We start from the raw sequence: 19,560 nt of genomic DNA, 5'->3' as shown, positions 1-19,560 counted from the left end.
CACCTCCTCATCACAGCATTACTAACATGTTAATAAGAGAGGATAAGAGAGACAAAGCAGGTGACAGCTGGAGTAAACAGTGAAAGATCTGAGGCAACAGAAATGGCGAATTTCTTCGATCATCCCTGAGAGAGACGATTCTCTTCAGTTCCTCTCTATTTGCTTTCCGAGCCCTGCTCTAGGAACGAGCTGGCCCAAGGGACTGGGAAACTAGGACACTGTGACTATTCTGGATCAAAATCCTTTCCTTTTTCAAAGGCTGCCAGGATGCCCTCTTCAGTGACCTCCAGCAGCAAAACTTGTCACCTGCTACACAGGTGACTACAGAGGCCATTTATTGATTTAATTAGGGCAGACAAAGGAAAGGCCTAATCAGTCCTTGAACACACGGATCATACAACGAGCGCCCTGTGATCCCAGCTCGGCCCGGTTAGAGAATGTGGGATTATCGATCTTTAAAAGTGCAAGCAGGTCCCCAGCTTTAATAACAACAGATAACAGCATCTGACATTCACGTGGCAACTTTTATGCTGAGGTGTCCCAAAGTACTTTACAGCTCCACCTGTACAAGGGCACCTCTTCTCAGATATCCTACAGGCCCCAAACAATCCCCATCCCTCTTATCCAAAGCCAGCAACACTTTTTATCTTTCAGAAATCCTTCCTGGTTTCTTGCCCTCATCAGTCAACCTCATTTAATCTCCATCTTAATCCAGAAAAAAAAATAAAATAAAACAATAACAAGCAAATATATTCCAATATCCTCCACACAGAGAACTCTGCCCGAGTTCTGCATAAACACAGGCTGGGTTGGATGGGTGATCTTTGGGGGAAATCCAGGTACCACAGAGAGCAGTGTAAAGAAAATCACTGTGGCCAAGCTGTTTTGGTGGGTCAGGACTGCCACCCACCTGGGACACTTGGCTTTCTAGTGACATTCGCTAAGGGCATCACCCTTGTTGGGATTCTCCCAGCTGTGCCCTACCAGGCATCCTTTCCTCCTGGCCCACAGGGGGAACAGAAAGAAAAAAAAAAATAAAAAGAGAGGGGATCAGGAAACACTCACTTGGTTATGTCCTGAGCAATTCCCAAGATGCGAATGAGCCTAGACTTCCTGCTGTCCCCTCAAATATGTTATTTTCCACTCCCACCTTTTTTCCTCCTACTTATCTCCCTCCCCCCTTGCCTTCGGAGGCTGACTGAGTCAACTAGTGCAGATTAGATGCCAAGCAATGCAGTCTCTGTACAAAGATTCAACTCCCACAGACAGGCTGGAGAGATAAAAGCAGTCTAGTCAAACACTGTCCAGAGACAGCACGGGGAGAGCTGGGCTTCCAGGGACTCTCGCTGGGTGATGGCTTGAACTGGTGACAGTCCAGCAACTGAACTGCAAGTGCTAGAGGCACACACACTTCGTTCTGGTGCCTGCGTTCAAATACAAACAAAATGGGGCACGTTTTCCAAAATGATCACTTTTTGGAGATAAGCTCAACTGATGGAAACCCTGATTCACACTTCAAAGACTGCTCAGAGGTGCAAGGAGACAGCTCTCCTCCTAACACTGCTTACTGGGACCTGATGCTCCCAGTCGGGCGATGACAAACACCAGGTACAACAGCAGCAGGAACATTTGTGTTCCCTCGCTGTGGATATACTCATGTGCACACACCTTCAGCCAGTGGTAGCCACACAAAGCCATTTCTCATGCCACTAGGAAGTACTTTTACAACACAAAATGACGGCCATTTAACACCACACAGGACTGCTCAGGGTTAATGTTGTAGTTCTCTGAACCCACAAGGAAAATCTGTGTTTGGAAGGCAATGTCCCATGGGGAATAGGGACAGAGCCTACCTCTGCAGAACCTCCTTCAGCAGGTATGCAGCTTGCCCATCTGCAGTTGTGCCACTCAGCCTACCTTGTAACGCTCTCCTGCCATTTTAAGCATCATTATTTTCCCCTTGAATGATACGCGGAACATTGTGGCATTCGGCGGGGTAAACGCTTCGGTGGCAAAGGGCCTGTCCCATCTGTGGGCCTCCAAATGACCCTGAATGCAGAGGCACAGAAAAGCTTTCCATGCCCATTTGGCCCATCTCTGCTAATAAATGAAGCTGAAGCAGCAATACAAACATTATTAATTGCAGGTAATAGAGGGTGGGCGCAGGTCAGGCCGTAGCATCCAGGGGATAGTCACCAACAGGAGCTGTCATATTTATCACTGGCTTCTTCAGAGCCAGTGTTGGTAGTTGGAGACAGAGCACACAAAAGGACTATTCAGTGCAATCCATGCTCTGAAATAAAACAGATGCGCTGTGGAAGTTTGCAAACTCCCCAGCACAGAAGGTTGGCAGAGCTCCGCTCCGTAACTAGGGCCCATCTCCTTGGCAGCATCGGGAGCCCTTCCGCAGCCCTGGTGCCAGGGCTACTGCTCATGCTGCTGAGATGAAGGGCAGGCTGGAGGACAAAGCACTTAGCCTGGCAGTTAAAGGGATGGAGATCTAAACCAAGACTCAGTGCCCACCCGAGCGTTTAAACCCTTCCACCTATTTTGGATGGCAAGGTAAGGTTTGCCTTTGCTTTTTCCTCATTTCTGGCAAATTACCGAGCAGAATGGGAAAGCACATTGCAGTAAAACCTGGCATCTGTCTCGCTGCTTGCTTTAGTCTATGTAAAAAGAAAACAAGGTCAAGGTGCAAAGAATGTATTTAGAGGTCAGATTTCAGAGACCAGCATGGCATGAAGCTGTTTTGATGATCTAGTAAAAGAGAACATGGTAAAGCAGGTACAAGATCAAGGATTGAGTTGAAAAAGGTCATTTTTCTGTCTGGAAAGAGCAAGGGAAGATTCAAGTGCTCTAAATAAGAGGGGGGGTGGGGGGGTGGAGCATTCCAGATTGAAATTAATTTTATACCCATTCTAAGACCAATCCAAAATGCTTCTGTTCGTAGCTGGTATTTCAGGAATGAATACAACCAAAGGCACCTGGTCTGGTTTTACGGACTGGAACGCTTTTGGAAAGCAATCAGATACGATTTGGACAAAAACAATGGAGGCCCAGACACAGAGGCTGCCCTGGGAGAGTATACCAGCTGTCTGCTCAGTTTCAAACCTCTAATCATGTTCTTGGAGAGAAAGCAAGGGGACCTGTTAGGGGCTGCTGAGCTCTGTGCTCGGGGCCAGGTCCAGACGGTGGAGCCAGCGAGCACGAGTCCTGCCACGCACAGGCAGCTCCATCGCCTTGGACGGACATTTCTGGCACCAGGACAGCAGCAAACAAGGCCGAGACTCCGAACAGACAGACACCGAGGCCTGGGAGAGAGACAGAAGGATGAGAAACGGCGGCGCGAGCAAAGATGAAATGCTGGAAGTCAGGAGAACAGCAGGAGGAAGCGTGGCACCTGCTGGCACCGGGCAGAGGGCCGCAGGTAGCAGGTTGTAGGGCCCGCCGTCAGGCAGCATAAAGCAGCTCCATTTCTCGCTGGCAGCCTGTGCCCAGGCACAACAGCTTCAAGGCCACGCTCCAGCACTCATGGTTTGATCCCCAGTGTGCTGCCTGCATGTCTGTGATGTGCTGGGAGGATAGCTGGGGAACCCAGACCAGGGGTACTGCCTCAAAGCAAAGCAAACCCCTGGAAATAAATGTGTAAAACCATCAGCTTGCCCTCCTTCAACTCTGTAGATCCTCTCCCCTGCTTGTAAACTACCTGGCAGCGTTCGACGGCTGGCAGCCTGCAAAGCCTCTTCTTCACAACCCATCAGGAGAAGTGAGGATTCTCCCTGCTGATTTACCTGGGCCATGCCTTGTCTTGCTGCGAGGTGTGACACGTGTCACACGGGGACACCACAGCTCAGCTCACGTCCATCCCAACAAGATGCAGGCAATTAGCTGAGGCCCCTTGTTAAGGGTCTGATCACCTTGGGCTCCGCAGAAGATCAGCAGTGTCTGCAAAGCTGATTTCACCCACCCCTATATAGGGCCTTTTGTTGCTGCCACTACGTAGTAAAATGCCAAACCTGGCTCATACCAATTCCACCTCTCTGTAGTGTTTTCTCAGCTCATCATACCCTTACAGAAACCCTCAGGTGCTGGCAGGCACCCTGCTGCCCAGTGAGGCCCAGTCAGACAGTGTGGCCTCACACGCCTATTCAGGCAAGTTTACATGGCTCACGCTGTTGCTAGCTTTAAACACACGCACTTGAGATCAGTTTTTCCACTCAGAAGATAACCTCTACAGTTCCCTCCCCTTCAGATAAGCTTCAGAAGAAGAGAAAATGAAGTAATGCCCTCGCCACCCCAACTACATGTGGCTTGCATACCAGCTCCACAAGAGCTCCCGCACCAGGACACCCCATGCAGAGATCTGGCAGCTTTCTCTGCGGCGTGTTCAAAAGTCTGAAGGGATGCCCCGAATCTGTCCCCTTCCTGCTGTGCCCTGGCCTGTGATTTCAGGAGAAACAGGCACTTTCAGAGCAATATTCAATCTGCCCAAAGTCTGACTTGCCTTCTGCGCCACCTTATTTCTCTCCCCTGACCCAAAGGTTTGCTGGGAAGAACAGGGCTGTGATCCAGGCCACCCAGACACACGCTTAGTGTTAGGAGAAATTTACAACTAACAGTTTGCACACAGAGTATGAGAGAATAAGAACTGCTCTGGAGCATCCACACTACAAAATGCTCTGCACCTGAAAGGTTTTTGGACTCCAAGTAAGCCACAAACATGAAGTGGTTTATACTGGCACCTGGTCTTCTCAGCAGCTAAAGATGCATAAACCATGTTGAAGTTAACTGAAGGAAGCTGTCATAAAACTGAGTCCTGGTTATAGAAACAGCAAGGAACTTAAACTTTTGAGCACGAGTGAGTCAAATTTAGACTGCCAGTTTAGGGCATAACTTCTCCTGAAGCCACTCAAGGCACAGGTTGGCACCAATTGAATATCTGGCCCTATCTGAAACTATTTCAAAGAAAGCAAATTACATTTGATTTCTTAGGAACTGCCCGAGATCATAGCACATCACTGGCATCAACAGACAGAAATCAAAGCACAGCATACTTCATGGAGTGAATCAGAGAGCAAAAGAATTCCTGGATTTCTAAGCCACCGTGAAAGGTTTTGATAGGCTTCAGTTCATTACCACTATTATAATTATTTATATTTTTCAGAGATCTCATAGCACGCTCAGCACTTGGTCAATCAGAAGTCAGAGCTCACAAACTTTTCCAAGCAAAGCACCCATTAGGGTTAATGCAAATACCTAAAGGCCATCAAAAAAAAAAAAAAAGGCAGAAAATCCTATGACGTCTCAGTTTGCCTCATTACAAAGCACTTTCTGAAGCATCTTTTCATCAACCATTTCCTTACTAGAAATTGTAAGAATAGAAACAATTTAAAATTTTTTTAAGTCTTACAACAGTGTAAATCCTTTCTGAAACAAGTGATTTTCAATTGTGGGATTTTTATCACCTTTAAAATCGTATGCATGCCCAGATGTAGTTATCATGGATGCTACTCACAGAGGTCTGAGAGTCCCTCTGGGGGAGAAGTTCACCGATCACGGCGGTGACATGTGCGATGCACAGCACTGCTGCTGCCGTTGAGCATGACTTCAACCTTGCCTCAACGATCCCTCCTTTGCGGTGGCATTCCCTTCTTATCCAGCTGCCAAAAGGAGATCTGAAATGAACATAATAAACATTCATCAGCTATGGCTTTTTTTTTTTTTTTTCCTGCTAAGCATCCAAAAACATATCCGAGATAAACAAACAAAGCAAAACACTTGGCCTGAACCAAATCCTGGCTCCAAACAAATCTGGATAAGAAATTTGTGGTTGAGATCTGTCATATTAAACCCAGCAAAGTAAATCTACTTCAGATGTGTCCCTTGCTGTGATATCTGGACCCTGGACCATTTAGTGGGTTGGTTAACATCTTCTGGCATCCTTCTGGATGTGGCCCAAGGGTAGGTCTATGCTGTGGGGTCAGGGACGCCCCAGTTGTGTCTGAGGATGGTATTCCAGTCCCAGAAACACTGAGCAGTGTAGAGGAAGACACATTCATGTTGGTTTTGCATGAGTAATCCAGTTTCTGGGTTCAGAGCATCTGTGTGACCTCACACCACAACTAACTGAAATCAGGACTAGCTTAGGGATCTATTTCTCCTCATGGACGTGCCCTTAGGCCTGGACACATCTCACTTACCTTTAGCGTCCTGCCTGAGGTACCTGAGGTGAGAGACAGCCCCGAGGCACTCACACAGACATCAGCAATGCAGGTTTGGAGATGCAAACCTCTCACCACTAGGCACAATGCCTTATGGCAATCCAAGCCAACGGTCTGAGCCAGCCGGTGCCTCAGGTCCAGCTTTCCTTTGTGCTGCCTTATCCTGGCAGCTGTTTGGCTCCTACCCAAATACGGAGCACCTTGGGGATCCTGCATCACAACCCAGGCTTTCCAAGCAGCATTATCTGCTAAGCCGTAAGGACACGTGCATGTTTTCAGTTCTCATGCAGAGCATCTTTCCTTCCCATTGATTTTCCATCTAACTTCCAGAAAACACAAGGGATTTGCTGCGGCATGTGGGACTCGAGGGCAAGACATCACGAAAATCAAAGAGGGTGAGAGGCTGTGGAGATCCAAAGGGGCTGTCTTGGCTTTGTAGTTTTCACCGAGTTCAAATTTTGCCTAAAAGGAATTAATTAACATTGGACAACCCCACGGCAATTCCTCATCTGCTCTGAAACAGAAGAGCCCATCACTATGGTGATACAACATTAAAAGCCTGGGTCCAAAATGTGATTCTGGCAGGAGGACACGTGTACCAAGCCAGAATCTGAGCTCCTGGGCAAGCTGGTTGGAACCCTGGTGGAGCTACTCCAGGCTTACCCTGGGGTCACTGAGACCAGCCCTGGCCTGCAGCCTTTGAGGAGAGCTCCGTCCTGTCGTGCAGATGGCTCGCCTTCTAACTTGGAGGGGCTGAATGACTTTTCAAAACCTTTGATTCCTCACTGATGTATTCACTTCAGGAGACACAAAAGTACAAAATCTCAGCATGGAGCGACTCCCGTGCTTTCTTTTTCCTTCCTTCCCACCCCTACTCCCCCCACACGCTTTGTCTTTTCTTTTCTTCTTTCCCTGGACAGTTTTATAATTTTGGCATGCCGCCAGAACGTCTGTCCTTGTTAGCTTGTGCTGGCTGTGAAACACCTGCAGCCCATTAGAGCAGGGGGATGAAAAACAAAAAAAAAAAAAGTCAACTGTCATAGGTAAAGTAATGACCACTTATTTCTTTGTTTTAACACGCTAAAAGGACAGTCGAGAGGGGAAGGAAAAATTGACATAGCTTTACCATCACACCTGCCATTGACTGGCCTCAACTGGAGACACCGGGTCGTATTTTTATCTGATGAGTGCCTCCAGTAAATAGTTACACCTCCATACCAGTGAGGGCTCCAGTTTATTCAATATGACAAGTGCTTGCTGCATTTGAATAGTGCCTTGTGCACCTTTTTTAATTTATATCTTTATTATGAACTAAATAGGCGTTAGGAAGAAAATTCCCTCTAGGCAGGTTATAACTAGGCTGCCTACTGCCATGTCCCTCTCACACCCCCATTGGTGCTGGCTGCAAACGCCTACAGATGCAGCAGAGCCTCCTAAATGGCAGGGCAAAAAGGGATGCAGGATGGGACAGACGTGTCCCAGCAGCAGATGAGAGGCCAGCAGGGGAGGGAGGTGATTGTTCCCCTCTACTCTGCCCTCCTGAGACCCCACTTGGAGTCCTGCATCCAGATCTGGGGCCCCCAGCACCAGAAGGATGTGGGACTGTTGGAGTGGTCCGGAGAAGGTCCCAGCACTCCATCTGACCCCAAAGACCCACTGCAGGACTGTCCATCCACAGAAGAAATGAGCCCAACATAACATTACGAAATCCTACCTCAAAATATGTGTTGGTACACAGGGACGGCTGGTACTTTGTAAAGGTACCTGGTGTCTGATGAGATGTCAACAGTAAAGAGATCAAGACATCCTTCAGATCCCCCGCTGGGTACCAGTGCCACAAATAAATAAATAAATATACCTGGATTGAAGGAAAGGGCACAAGCAGACATCCTGGTATAGACGCCTAGCTAAAGCTGCACGCATCCTCGCAGGGGATGCCAGAGAGATGGGGTTTGGTAGGACAGCCAGAGGTCTAAATAATTTATCATGCTCTTGAACTTTGACAACAAAGTAGTCTAAATGCAGCTCCAAGAGTTTTGCTACTGACAGCAGACTCACTCTCTACAGACTAAATGGTATTTCAATCCCAACAGCCCATCCAGTGAAAATGCCACAGCCGTGATGTCAAGAGACCCAGGGTTCCTTCCAAAACTTTGCTGTGTTTTAATCAAACTTCCTTGTCTAGCTGCAAGGCAGTTGAGACATTTACCCCAGCAGCTGATGTTTTCAGTTCTGCATCAAGTGGAGTGCAGCCATTTAAAAAAGAGAAGAAAAATTTGTCACCACAAGGGATTCTGCCAAATATTCCCACTGCTGTCCTGGAGCATGGAAACACAATTCTGCTGTTGCACACAGGTCTGACTATTTGCATTTTTAATAATTCAAGAGTTTAATTAGTATCATGGCCTTAATCAGAGGCTGAAAATACAGCTGAAGTCATCAGAGCTTAATTAGTTTAAAAAAAAAAAAAAAACTGCAGTCTGAAAATGTCTCTACTACCATGAAGGTCTGTCCTTAGCTTGATGATTTAGGGTTCATATGTACAGAACTTGTTGACTCTGGTTTCCTGGGTCAGTACACCTCAAAATAAGTCAGAATCCTCAAACAATACAAAGTCAATGCAGGGGTCTTCTCCTGTTTTTGTTTTCCTACAAATTGTTCTACAGCTTTCTTCAAGTGGACTTAAAAAACCTGAGCAGATTGAAGAGAACCTCAAACTAATCTGGGTTCGTTCCCCAAGCTGCATGTGAATTTTCCCTCCATGGGAAGTGCACCAATCTTAGCAAGAACATCAGCAAGTATCACTGGACCTTCTGTCAAGTCAGCAGGAGCACAATCCTGAGAGTAATATCTATGTATGGCCAGAAAATTCACTGTTTAGCACTGGGAGCACAGAAGCTGCCCTACGTGGCAGCTAACACAGCCCCCTTGCAGCTCCAGATGGGTGGTGAAGCACAAGAGGGGTGGTGCTGCTTCCCTTCTCGAGTGCAAGGAATGGACGAGGTCTCGAGGGGAATTATCATTGATTTGGGCCAAGGGAATCTGAAGCCTTGGCAGCAGCCATCCATTTACTCACCGGACAGATTGATAGCATTGTACAGGACATCCTGGATGAACTTTTTCAAACAATATGTGATTTAATGGTGGGATTCATCACCACCCAATGCTGTGGAGGCCAAATATATAAACAGGTTCAAAAATGGATTAGCAAAATTCATGGAGGATAGGTCAATCATAGACAATTAAATATGGTAGTCCGGATGCAAATTCCAGTTCAGGAAGTTAGTCAGTCTCATGCCCTTCCACCTCTGATTTACTTGTAAAAAGGAAGTCAGAAAAATTCTCCCGATGCCAAAACTGTCCCTTGGCTCCGCGCATTAACTCGAATCACAATACATTCTCTTTTTTTGGCAGGGGGAGGGGGTTACATTTTCGTTCAGTAATGATATTACAGCATGCTATTTATCTCCCTCTGCAGCTCCTGAACCTCGGTGTAACCTCCCATCTCCCTGTCCCCCTAGGAACATCACCAATAAATTAGTGAAACCTACTGGAAGGTGATAGCAATCACAGATACTGCTAAATTCCATTTAGCGAGGAATAAGGAATCCAATCACTTATGTACATAGGAAAGGTCTGATAGTCTCATACTGTAAAAACATCTTGTCCTTGGGAGTACTGGACCAGAGGAAGGTGCTGGAAACTCAAGATGGGAAAATATGAGCTGGTTTGTCCACAAGGAAAGTTCTTAGTAACCCCAGGACAGTTAGCGTTTGATTTATTCCCTGACACGTGCATGTACAGGGGCTAATTTTATAGATATAAAATACACACAGGGTACATTGCATACTGTGCTGTTTTGTGTCCCAATCCCCTTTGAATCCTGCTCAACTCCTGCAAACTGTTGACCCAAAGAGCAGCCCATGGCACAGGTTATCCGCCCTCTGCCTTCCTACCTGCTTCATTTTTATCCGTTGTCTGGTTTTGAGGGTCTTTAGGGGGGTTGCTGAAGAGCAAAGGACAAGATGACAAATGAGCTAACACACAGCAATGGAATGTAAGTGAGTCTCAGCTATTTTTAATTAAGAAGCGATGACAGCTGACTAAATTCCCTGACACTGCAGTTAAAGGCTCCCTGACCCAGACATTATTGGGCACACTCCTAAGACCAATATATATTGGTCCCGACGGTGCTTCTATTATTGTTCCCGCCGTCTCGACAGATGCAGGACTAACAAAATCTATGTCTATTATCAGCATGCAAATAGTGAGATAAACGTGTGAATGCTTATGAGCCAGAGGAGGCAGCAGGTGAGGGGAGGACAACGAAGGTCATTTTCGAGGGAGTGCTGAAAGTGCCGATGCTTGGCTTCCAATAAACGTTCAAAAGGTTTCGACAAATTTAACTGCCATTTTCATTTTTGGTTGGTTAAACCAATGACAGATTGACCAGGAGAGAGGCAGAGAGAACAGTTTCTGCGGTAAGGCAGATAAAAGATAAGAGGCAAAGCAGTGCAATCTGTGGACTGACTTCTCTCAGCCCACAGATCACAGGGAGGGCTCCACTGAATTCTTTTCTTCTAATTCCCAGACCAGAGAGCCCGGCAACCAGGGAGGGGAATCTGGATTTTGAAGGCTAGGAATTCACCTAACTTCATATAAGGACAGAGCTGAGAATAGAGTCAAGGTGTCCAGCTCCCACTACCACAACAGACTGCCTGCCCTGCAGTGCAACAAAGCCACAAAGCTTGGGTTACTCAAAAGGTTTGGGCTTTGCCTTGCTTTACCTGTCTTGGAAAGATGTCAGGAAGAAGATACCAACCACAAAAAGATGATATAAAACTCACTTTCTTCCTCTGGGCTTGCACAAGCAATGAATCCAGCAACAGATCACTTTGCCTTCAGCTCACTCAATCATTTTAATAGGACAGGCAAAGAAAAGATGCCCTCCTACCCTTCCCTTTCCAACGGATCGTGGAAAGGAGCAGTAAGCTGGCACACGCGGCAAAGTCAAACACATCACGTCCCAACTTGGCGTGAGCGAGACAAATACATTAAGGAGCATCATCAGGAACTTTCCACGATGGTTGCATGGAGGGAGGGGGGACAGTGGCTTTCTGCTGTTGCTAAGACAGTTCCCCCACCCTTGCTCTCTCCCAACCCAATCCACGGGCATACTGCTCCCATTGGCTCGCCGGCTGCATCGAATGATCATGACAGGTTTTCCTCCTCCTCGCCCCATTGGCTTCTGCCTATGGCCTATTATCAGGGGAGAGCAAATCAGACACGTAATCGATAGTTTGCGAGAAGGAGCAGGGCTGCGCGATGCTACTTTGCATGAAATCTCTCGCCGCCTATGGCTCTGCATGCAGATAAGCACGGATTAACCGTATCGGCCGCGCTCGCAGAGGTGAGCACGGATGGCAGGCTGATAGCAAAGCTGTGCTGCAGTGAGCTGTCAGCAAAATGCAGATGCTGCTCATTCCGCTCCTGAGCTTCAGGCCAGATCACAGAATCACAGAATTGTAGGGGTTGGAAGGGACCTCCAGAGATCATCGGGTCCAACCCCCATGCCAAAACAGGTTCCTTAGAGCAGGTTGCCCAGGTAGGCATCCAGATGGGCCTTGAATATCTCCAGAGGAGACTCCACAACCTCCCTGGGCAGCCTGTCCCAGTGCTCCGTCACCCTCACCGTGAAGAAGTTCTTTTGCATGTTGGTGCGGAACTGCCTGGGCTCCATTTTGTGGCCATTGCCCCTTGTCCTGTGCCCACAAACCACTGAAAAGAGGTTGGCCAAATCCCTCTGTCTCCCACGCTTAAGATATTTGTAAACATTGATGAGATCCCCTCTCAGTCTTCTCTTCTCACAAAAAGATGCTCAGATCCTGGCCTCGTAGGTAAGCCAGCACAGCTCAAGGGTGAGGCTCAAGGGTTCAAGGCTCTCACATCGTGCCTGAGCACCGAGCTAGCTGCACACAGACAGCTTCTTTTCGGTAGCCCACCTGAACCAACATCCCCAGCTTGGGCACTCCTTAGGGCAACCAGCTCTGAAAACAACAAAATGGTGCATAGCAGGGGGAAAACCTTTCCTGCAGTGCCGTAAGTGATGCCCTGTCCAGCAAGCCTGTAGGGTGTTACTCGGTCTGAAGGCCTCCAGAAGCCTTCTGAGGTGGGCAGTGAGCATGGAAGCACTCCACAAGGCCTCAGAAAGCTTCCCTGGATGAAAATGGGACAGCTACAACAACAGTCCTCCTTGGTCACTGCCAGCCTTCAGAGGCTCAGGTGGTTCCTACACCTTGCAGCATCCCTGCAGCTTGGCCCTCCCCACCCCACCAAAAACCCAATAGTGGGCAGAAAAACACAGCAGCGGTGGGACAGTTTCCCATTGCCACCACAGACTAGGCCAAGGCCTGGAACGAGACGTAGAGAAGAGGCAGATGAGTTGCAACAGGTTTCCAACTAGAAGTAACATAGGCCTGAAACAACAGCTCTGAAGCACCAGTGCAAAACAAACACACGTTGCCAATGGCTTTAAAACCAACTGCAAAATAAAACTTATTTATCAGGGATGGGGACCTCAGACACCAGGGGATAAGCGCATTACCAACTTAAGTGCAATTAACTACTGCATTGACCTGAGGCCTTAAAGCTTTAATTTCCCCAAGCAAAGCAGCTGATGAAATATCCCCAGGCACATCAGGACACTGGTGAAATAGCAAGCCCTTGGCTATTTTCTTTCACCACACAGGTGACTCAGCATCCGGCCTAGAGAAGAAAAACTGGCGTTTCTTTTTCTGTTCAGGACTGCAAGTGACTGGCAGCAGGAGGAGCTCAGGCCAATTTCTAGCCTGTTCCTAATAGACACACATTCAAACTAAAAGAGGTCAGTGAACCCAGCAAGCCCGTCCTCTGCGGTTGGATGTACATACATTCGATGTTCATCGTCCTGTGATACTAGATCTTCCTAGCATGGACAGTCCACATGCTCTCTGTCCTTTATGATACACAGGTCCATTTAGGAAGAGTTGTAACTCAGACTGTTGTAAAATAATACAATTATGAGGCAAGACAGAGGGAAATCTTCTATGGAAATTTCCACAGCCAACCTATCTGTTTATTTTGGGGGGAGCTGTTGGACACAAAACACTGGGGTGGTTAAAAAAAATAATCCTAAGTGTCTGACCTGAATCCGTTCATATTTTTGACGTCCAAAAGGATGGTTTCTTCAGTGTAAGATAGAACTTGAAGTTAGAGGAAGGGAAGAGAAAAGAGCGCACATAAAAATCAGGTTCAAATCCCTGCTTGGCCTCACTCATTAAGGACTTTGAATAAAGTCTACAGTTACCTAATTGGCTTCAAGTATTTTGGGATCTCTCTCCAGTTTGTACGCTCTAAGTTTCATCCTAAAGCAGAACAGGAAGAATGTTCTGAGTTCTCAAAAACGTCCATGGCTTTGGACAAACACATTATACTCAGCTTCAAAACAATTCCGTTCTCCTTTTGATCTTATGTAATAGTCTAGATGTCTGTGTTTTGATTCCTCCCAATTGTGCACTCGAACTGCTACAGAGCTCCATGAAAGAAAATTAATGGACTGGAAGGAAACCTACATTTTATTTTATTTTATTTTATTTTTATCTCTTCTTAAACCATGTGCCTCCTTCCCTTCCAGAAAAGAAAAACATTTAGCAACAACTGAGTTGATAAAAATGAGCTCAAATAAGACATCCATCCTATCATAAGTTAAACCTGCTTCAGACACTCAAGAAGAGAGAGCCTATGAACAAAGCCCTGTAGATCAATAAAAGCCTCTTAAATAAAATGAGAGCTCTTTCAGACTAATTCAAGAAGCGACCTACAATGGAAAAGATTCTGTCTCTGACAGCCCAGGATCAAACTTCTTTTCTAGTCGCTGTTAGTGCCTACACAACAACATTTATCTGGACCTATTAGATTTGCTGTAGATGGAAAAATAATTAGATTCTTACCATGGACATGTAGAAAATACCCAACACAAAGGCAGAGCTGTTATAACCTGTGCTGCTTTGACTGTTACAGCGGTCAGTTGACTTTTAATTGCTCATTTCCCCACCTAAGTCATAAGGGGTGCTACCTTACCTGGAAATACGTTCAGCCCGGAACGGCCACGTTGTACAAGTCCTCAGCAAGAATGGCACAAAGGGTGGGTGTGCACTTCTTCACCTCCAACTCTCAGCAGGCACAAGCTGGGGGAACAAGAGGAAGGAGTATGTGAATATGAGCAATAAAATGATGGATGATCAAACAGTAAACACAAGGAAGGGGAGGAAATGAAACCTCTGTGACTCCCCCAGGGAAACGGGGTGCTGAGACCATTTTCTGCTGGCTGTTAATCCCACAGCAATGCTGAGACATTGGACAGATTGAAGGACTGTACAGAGTGGTGTGGGCAGAAGAGACAAAGCTGGAGCTCAAGCAGAGGAAAACTTGTGTTCACAGCTCTGTTTGCACACCCCGATTCTGCTTATCATGATATACCTGCTTCTGGTTCAAGGGTTGGATCTCAGGGCTTCCAGGCTGCCATTTACCACCAGACTGGCATAGCTGATGGAGAACAAAGAGTCAAGAAACCTGAGAGCCATTTCTGAACCAAGAGGCTTTGTTCAACTGCGTTTTCGGATTTTGAGTTTGAAAACTTTTCATAATTCCCAAAGTATTTCTTCCCAGATTTGTCTTCCCTTAAAAAGTATCGGAATGTCAGCATTCTTGTAATTTTTGTTGTAGAGAAGAAGCTATTTTCCAAGTGCATTTCAGAATTTTTACAAGAAACAATCCAAGAACATAGCCACCCTTTCTTAGCACGTTGTGTAACTGTCCACGAAGGGTTTTAAGTTCTGTCTGTATCTGCTTCTGGTTTGTTTCCAGCTTCATTTCGTTAATACAATCTCTCAAGGAGTCCATATCATTAATAAAACCAAACCACAGGAATACTTCTCGTAACTGCTCTATTTCTCTGATGTCAAAGGCTAGTAAAAGGTCTCCAAACTTCAATTTCATCTTTTAATAGTTTCACCCAAGGTAACTCGATGTTACTGGTCCCATTTTGCTATTAAACAGAGGCACAGAAGAGTGATAAGAATGGTCCCAGGCCATAAAACAAGTAGAAAAGGACAACCAAACCCTGAGTCCTGCTCCACAGCCTCCCGCTCTGTCCCAGTGGACAACATTCTTTCCTATGATTACTAAAAATATTGGGGTCTTCTGTGAAACAGAGCAGGATGCTAATTTTTGAGGTGAAATGACCAACCCAGCATGGGAAATCATATAAGTGAATATAATGCTCTCAACTTCCTGAGCTATTGTACAATAAACAGCTTAACAACTTGTTTCCCACAGAGACACCTGTATTTTAGGAATAAATAAGAAGCGACACATGCATATACATAGCTACATTTTCTTTTTTTCTAGCTGTATGCATACATCTGTAACCGAATATGCACAAACATAAAATATATGCACATATACATACGTATATATCAAAGTCATTAAAATTAGAAGGAACTTTGATGTTTGACTCAGCACGGTCTAAAAAAATGCACATAAGCATAAGAGCCAGAAAATCCTGAGTTCTAACCCAAGACGTGACTCACCGGGTCATCAGGAGCAGCTCAGTACTTCTCACCGCCTCGCTCTCCCCGTCTGCAAGACGCAGCTAATTACACCACAGGGCAGCGGTGGGAACAAACTGCCCGCTCCGTGCACAGTGCTTCAGGCACATAAAATGCAAAGACCTGCTTGGCTGAGAGCACAGAGCCAAGACGCTTCCTTCAAGGTGCTTTTTCCCCCGTGCACACCTTGCACCTGCCCCCAGAGCTGAGCTTCCCAAGTCTCCGCTGGGTAAAGCATTCTCCTTTCCTGCACACATGCCACCCCACAGCACTCACCACAACACCTGGCTACCTAACAATTACAGTTTTATAATTGACGTGCAGACACATCCAAATAAACCAGGATGCGATGACTGGATGCCTCTGGTACCAATGCCAGTTGCTCTCATGAATGCTGACTCTTTAAGCATGAAAAAAAAAAAAAAAGACAAAAAAAAGAATAAGCAAACTAACAAGTTTTCTAGACTCATTTGTTTAGAATGACAGATTGACAAACATAGTATTTTTTTTAATTATTTTTTTTTACAAACAGCTTTTTATAACTCCTAACCCAAAATAAGCCCTGACCCAGCTGCACTGCCATGTTAAACAGTAATTACTCTATATAAGGCTTACCAAATGGGAATATTTGTGGGCCAGTGGAATGAAATTATTTTAGGACTTAAACAAACTTTCTTGGGAGTGGTGAGACTAGCTGTGGGTAATGTGGTGTACCTAAGAAACAAGCAGACACAGGAGGGTTTTTTTCTTCTTCTTCCAGGCCTCCATTAAAACTCACTAGCTGACATTAAATGACTTTCCCAACTTCTGCTCAGGGAAAAAGATTTTTTTTTCAAAAGTAGAAGTGAGATTTGTTTACCCCTCTAAAAAACAGGCTTCACTATGTCACCACACACACTTCGTGATTCTCCCTCAACCTGGCTACCTCCCTGCCCAGTACAACACCCCCAGACATATGGCAGCGCTCAAGCAAGTGAAGGTGCAAAGCAAGATTCTTGTAATATTTCAATACAGTGGGGGCTGGTGGGGGAATCAAGCCTCATCTCCAGCTCTTACCTACCATTTAGATTGATTCGTCATGAACTACTGTGCAACCGTAGCTTGTCAGCCACTGAAATGTCCATTATCGGGCATTTTCCTGGCTGGGACTGTCACAAGAACCCCCCCACTCCTTCCAACCTACCCCACAAGCTCCAGGGATGGTTCCTGGCCACCTCGTTGCCACAAATGCCAACACTCCGTGGAGACACGGAGGCAAATTGGACTTTTTCACTTAACCTTTGCTTGAAATGCTGCAAAACTACATCAATACACGTTGCACGGTAATTTTTGTCCCATCTACATTAAGGGTGCACCTGTGATCTTTTGCCAGCGTTTGGGCCCACCGAGTCCATATTGCTGGGTCTCAGAGAGGAAGAGCCCATTAATCCCAACTCCCTCACCCTCCCAGGTACTCGGTGCATCATTTCAAAGTGCCTGGTTTTGAAGCAGGTGAGACAGCACAGCCCGCGGAGAAGGGAACAAAACTCTTCTACCCTGGGGCATGTCCCATCTTGTAGGAGGGTGGGGATCTCGGCGGGGAATCCTAGAAGAAGAGGCTGACAGAGCTTGCAGAGCGGCAACGCGCAGTTCAAAAAAACTGCAAAAATTAGTGGCATGCCATTCTGGTGCAAGTGGCAGTTTTCCAGTTTCCAAAATATCCCTCCTCCTTATGTCACGGTAAAACAGTGCAAAAATGGAAAGTGGTTTAGCAAGTAGGAACATTACAATTCAAAATAGAATCAGAGAGGATTAAAGCAAATACCCAGACTGTTCTAACCTGTGTTTACGGCCCAAATACTGTACCAATTCCTGTTATTTTCAGGGGTTTCTTCCTGTGTTGTAACATTCTCTCTGGGATTAAACTTGGCCCGTGCAACATATGACTCATCTGGCTGCAAGTCCCTGGGCATGTGCAGCAGGTTTTGCAGATGCTCATCACTCACAACCCATCCTACAACCCCGGAGCCCAGTGCTACACATCACATGTGGGTTTTTGCTGGAGGGGTAGGAAGAAAATGACAGCATCTGCCTAACGCTAAATTTTCATGCTTAATTAGGGACTTCAAAAATAAGTCCATTTTCTGAGCAGGATGGTGGGTGGAAAATAAAATAAAGCTAGTTTTTTTTTTTTTAATGATTTCAGAGAAACACAAGTCCATTTTCTAGTTAACACGCACCCTTGCAGCCAGGAATTTCAAGTTAGAAATTCGTTGCTATGGAACTCATGTTATCTGCAGCACCAAGCGCTGGCGATGGCCAAGCTAATCCCAGGTGGCACTCCTCTGCCTCCACTGATGTAAAACAGATTCCCTGTTTTCAGGTTTGCCTTTCATTCTACCTGACTTTCTGCATTCCAGGAGATAACTTCTTTTTATGTTTCTGTCTCTGATTAGTTCTTTGAGTTACCTCCCCGTTACATGATTATTCAGCGCTGAGTCCACCCTGCCATTCTTCATTCTATTTCCATAACCTGCACAAGTGCCAGCACCCCACGTACACTTAGAGACATAGTGGTGCCTTCAGGTATAGTGTGAAATTCACAGGTGAGATCGATTTTAGCTGCAACAAATCACAAGATGTAGCAGGAGCTAATCGGAAAAAAAATAAAAACTCAAAGAATAGAAACAGAGGAAGAAAGAGAAAAGAGAGATCTATCCAGAAGCAATGGACCCGTGAGCCTAGCAACAGGGTATAAAGTTTCCTAGTTCTTAATTATCAGCCCAGTTCACAATTACTAAGGGTCTTCGAACAGAAATAAAAACCCGATCACTTCCATTGAGTGAATGCTTAACGTCTCACCTAAAAACAGCTCCTCCTTAGGATGTTTGCCAGTAGGAAGAGCGACCGTGAATTGGGGTCGGCAACTTCCATTGTCCAGTTCACAGAGGGAACCTCACCAGTGTTGGTAGATCCTAAAAGAGAAGGAAATTCACACTCAGTAGTGGAATTAGATGCGATCTCTACAATTTTCTGAGCCATTGACTGCTGGAGATCCCAGCTCTGTTCACAACCTGGAAGTTTGAAATATGCCTAAAAAGAGTAGTGCATCCAGGCCTGGAGAATGCAGGTATTTCAGTACACTGGGAAACATATGCAAGTCCAGCTGAGCACAGAGGACATGCCTGTCAGTATAAAGTTAATTAAGAGCCACAGCCTCTTGCTGAAACAACGCCTGAAGTCAGTACAGGCTGTGCTGCCTTCTCCAGGGTTTGTGTACTGAAATCAGCAGCTGTACCTTGGCAGAAGGTGCATAGCTCCAGGTACTTGTCCAACTTCAGGCATTTACCTCACCTGTAGGAAGCAGAGCTTCCTACACAGAAGCTGTGAGCCATCACCTCGAGGTTCTGCTGACTGCCAGGAGAGCCGGATTCACGCCCTCAATGCTCTGCTGACCGAGCACAGCTCCACGTTTACAATTCTACTTTCATTGTCTCAGACCAGACTCGTGTGAATATAACTCTCCGTCTCTCATGTTTTAGAGCTATGAATCTACAACCATCCTTTAGAAACGATCATGGTAATTATGACAGAAATTACAAGATAGATAAACAGAATTATGGCAAACAAATACACGTACCATTTGTTCTGCTGGGCTGCTGTAAAACACTCAGGTTTGTTCCTTCTCTCTCAGTCACCAACCTTTAGCTACA

Source organism: Anas acuta, chromosome 23 (assembly GCF_963932015.1).
Source record: "Anas acuta chromosome 23, bAnaAcu1.1, whole genome shotgun sequence".
Classification (NCBI taxonomy): Eukaryota; Metazoa; Chordata; class Aves; order Anseriformes; family Anatidae; genus Anas; species Anas acuta.
This window is presented reverse-complemented; position numbering follows the sequence as displayed.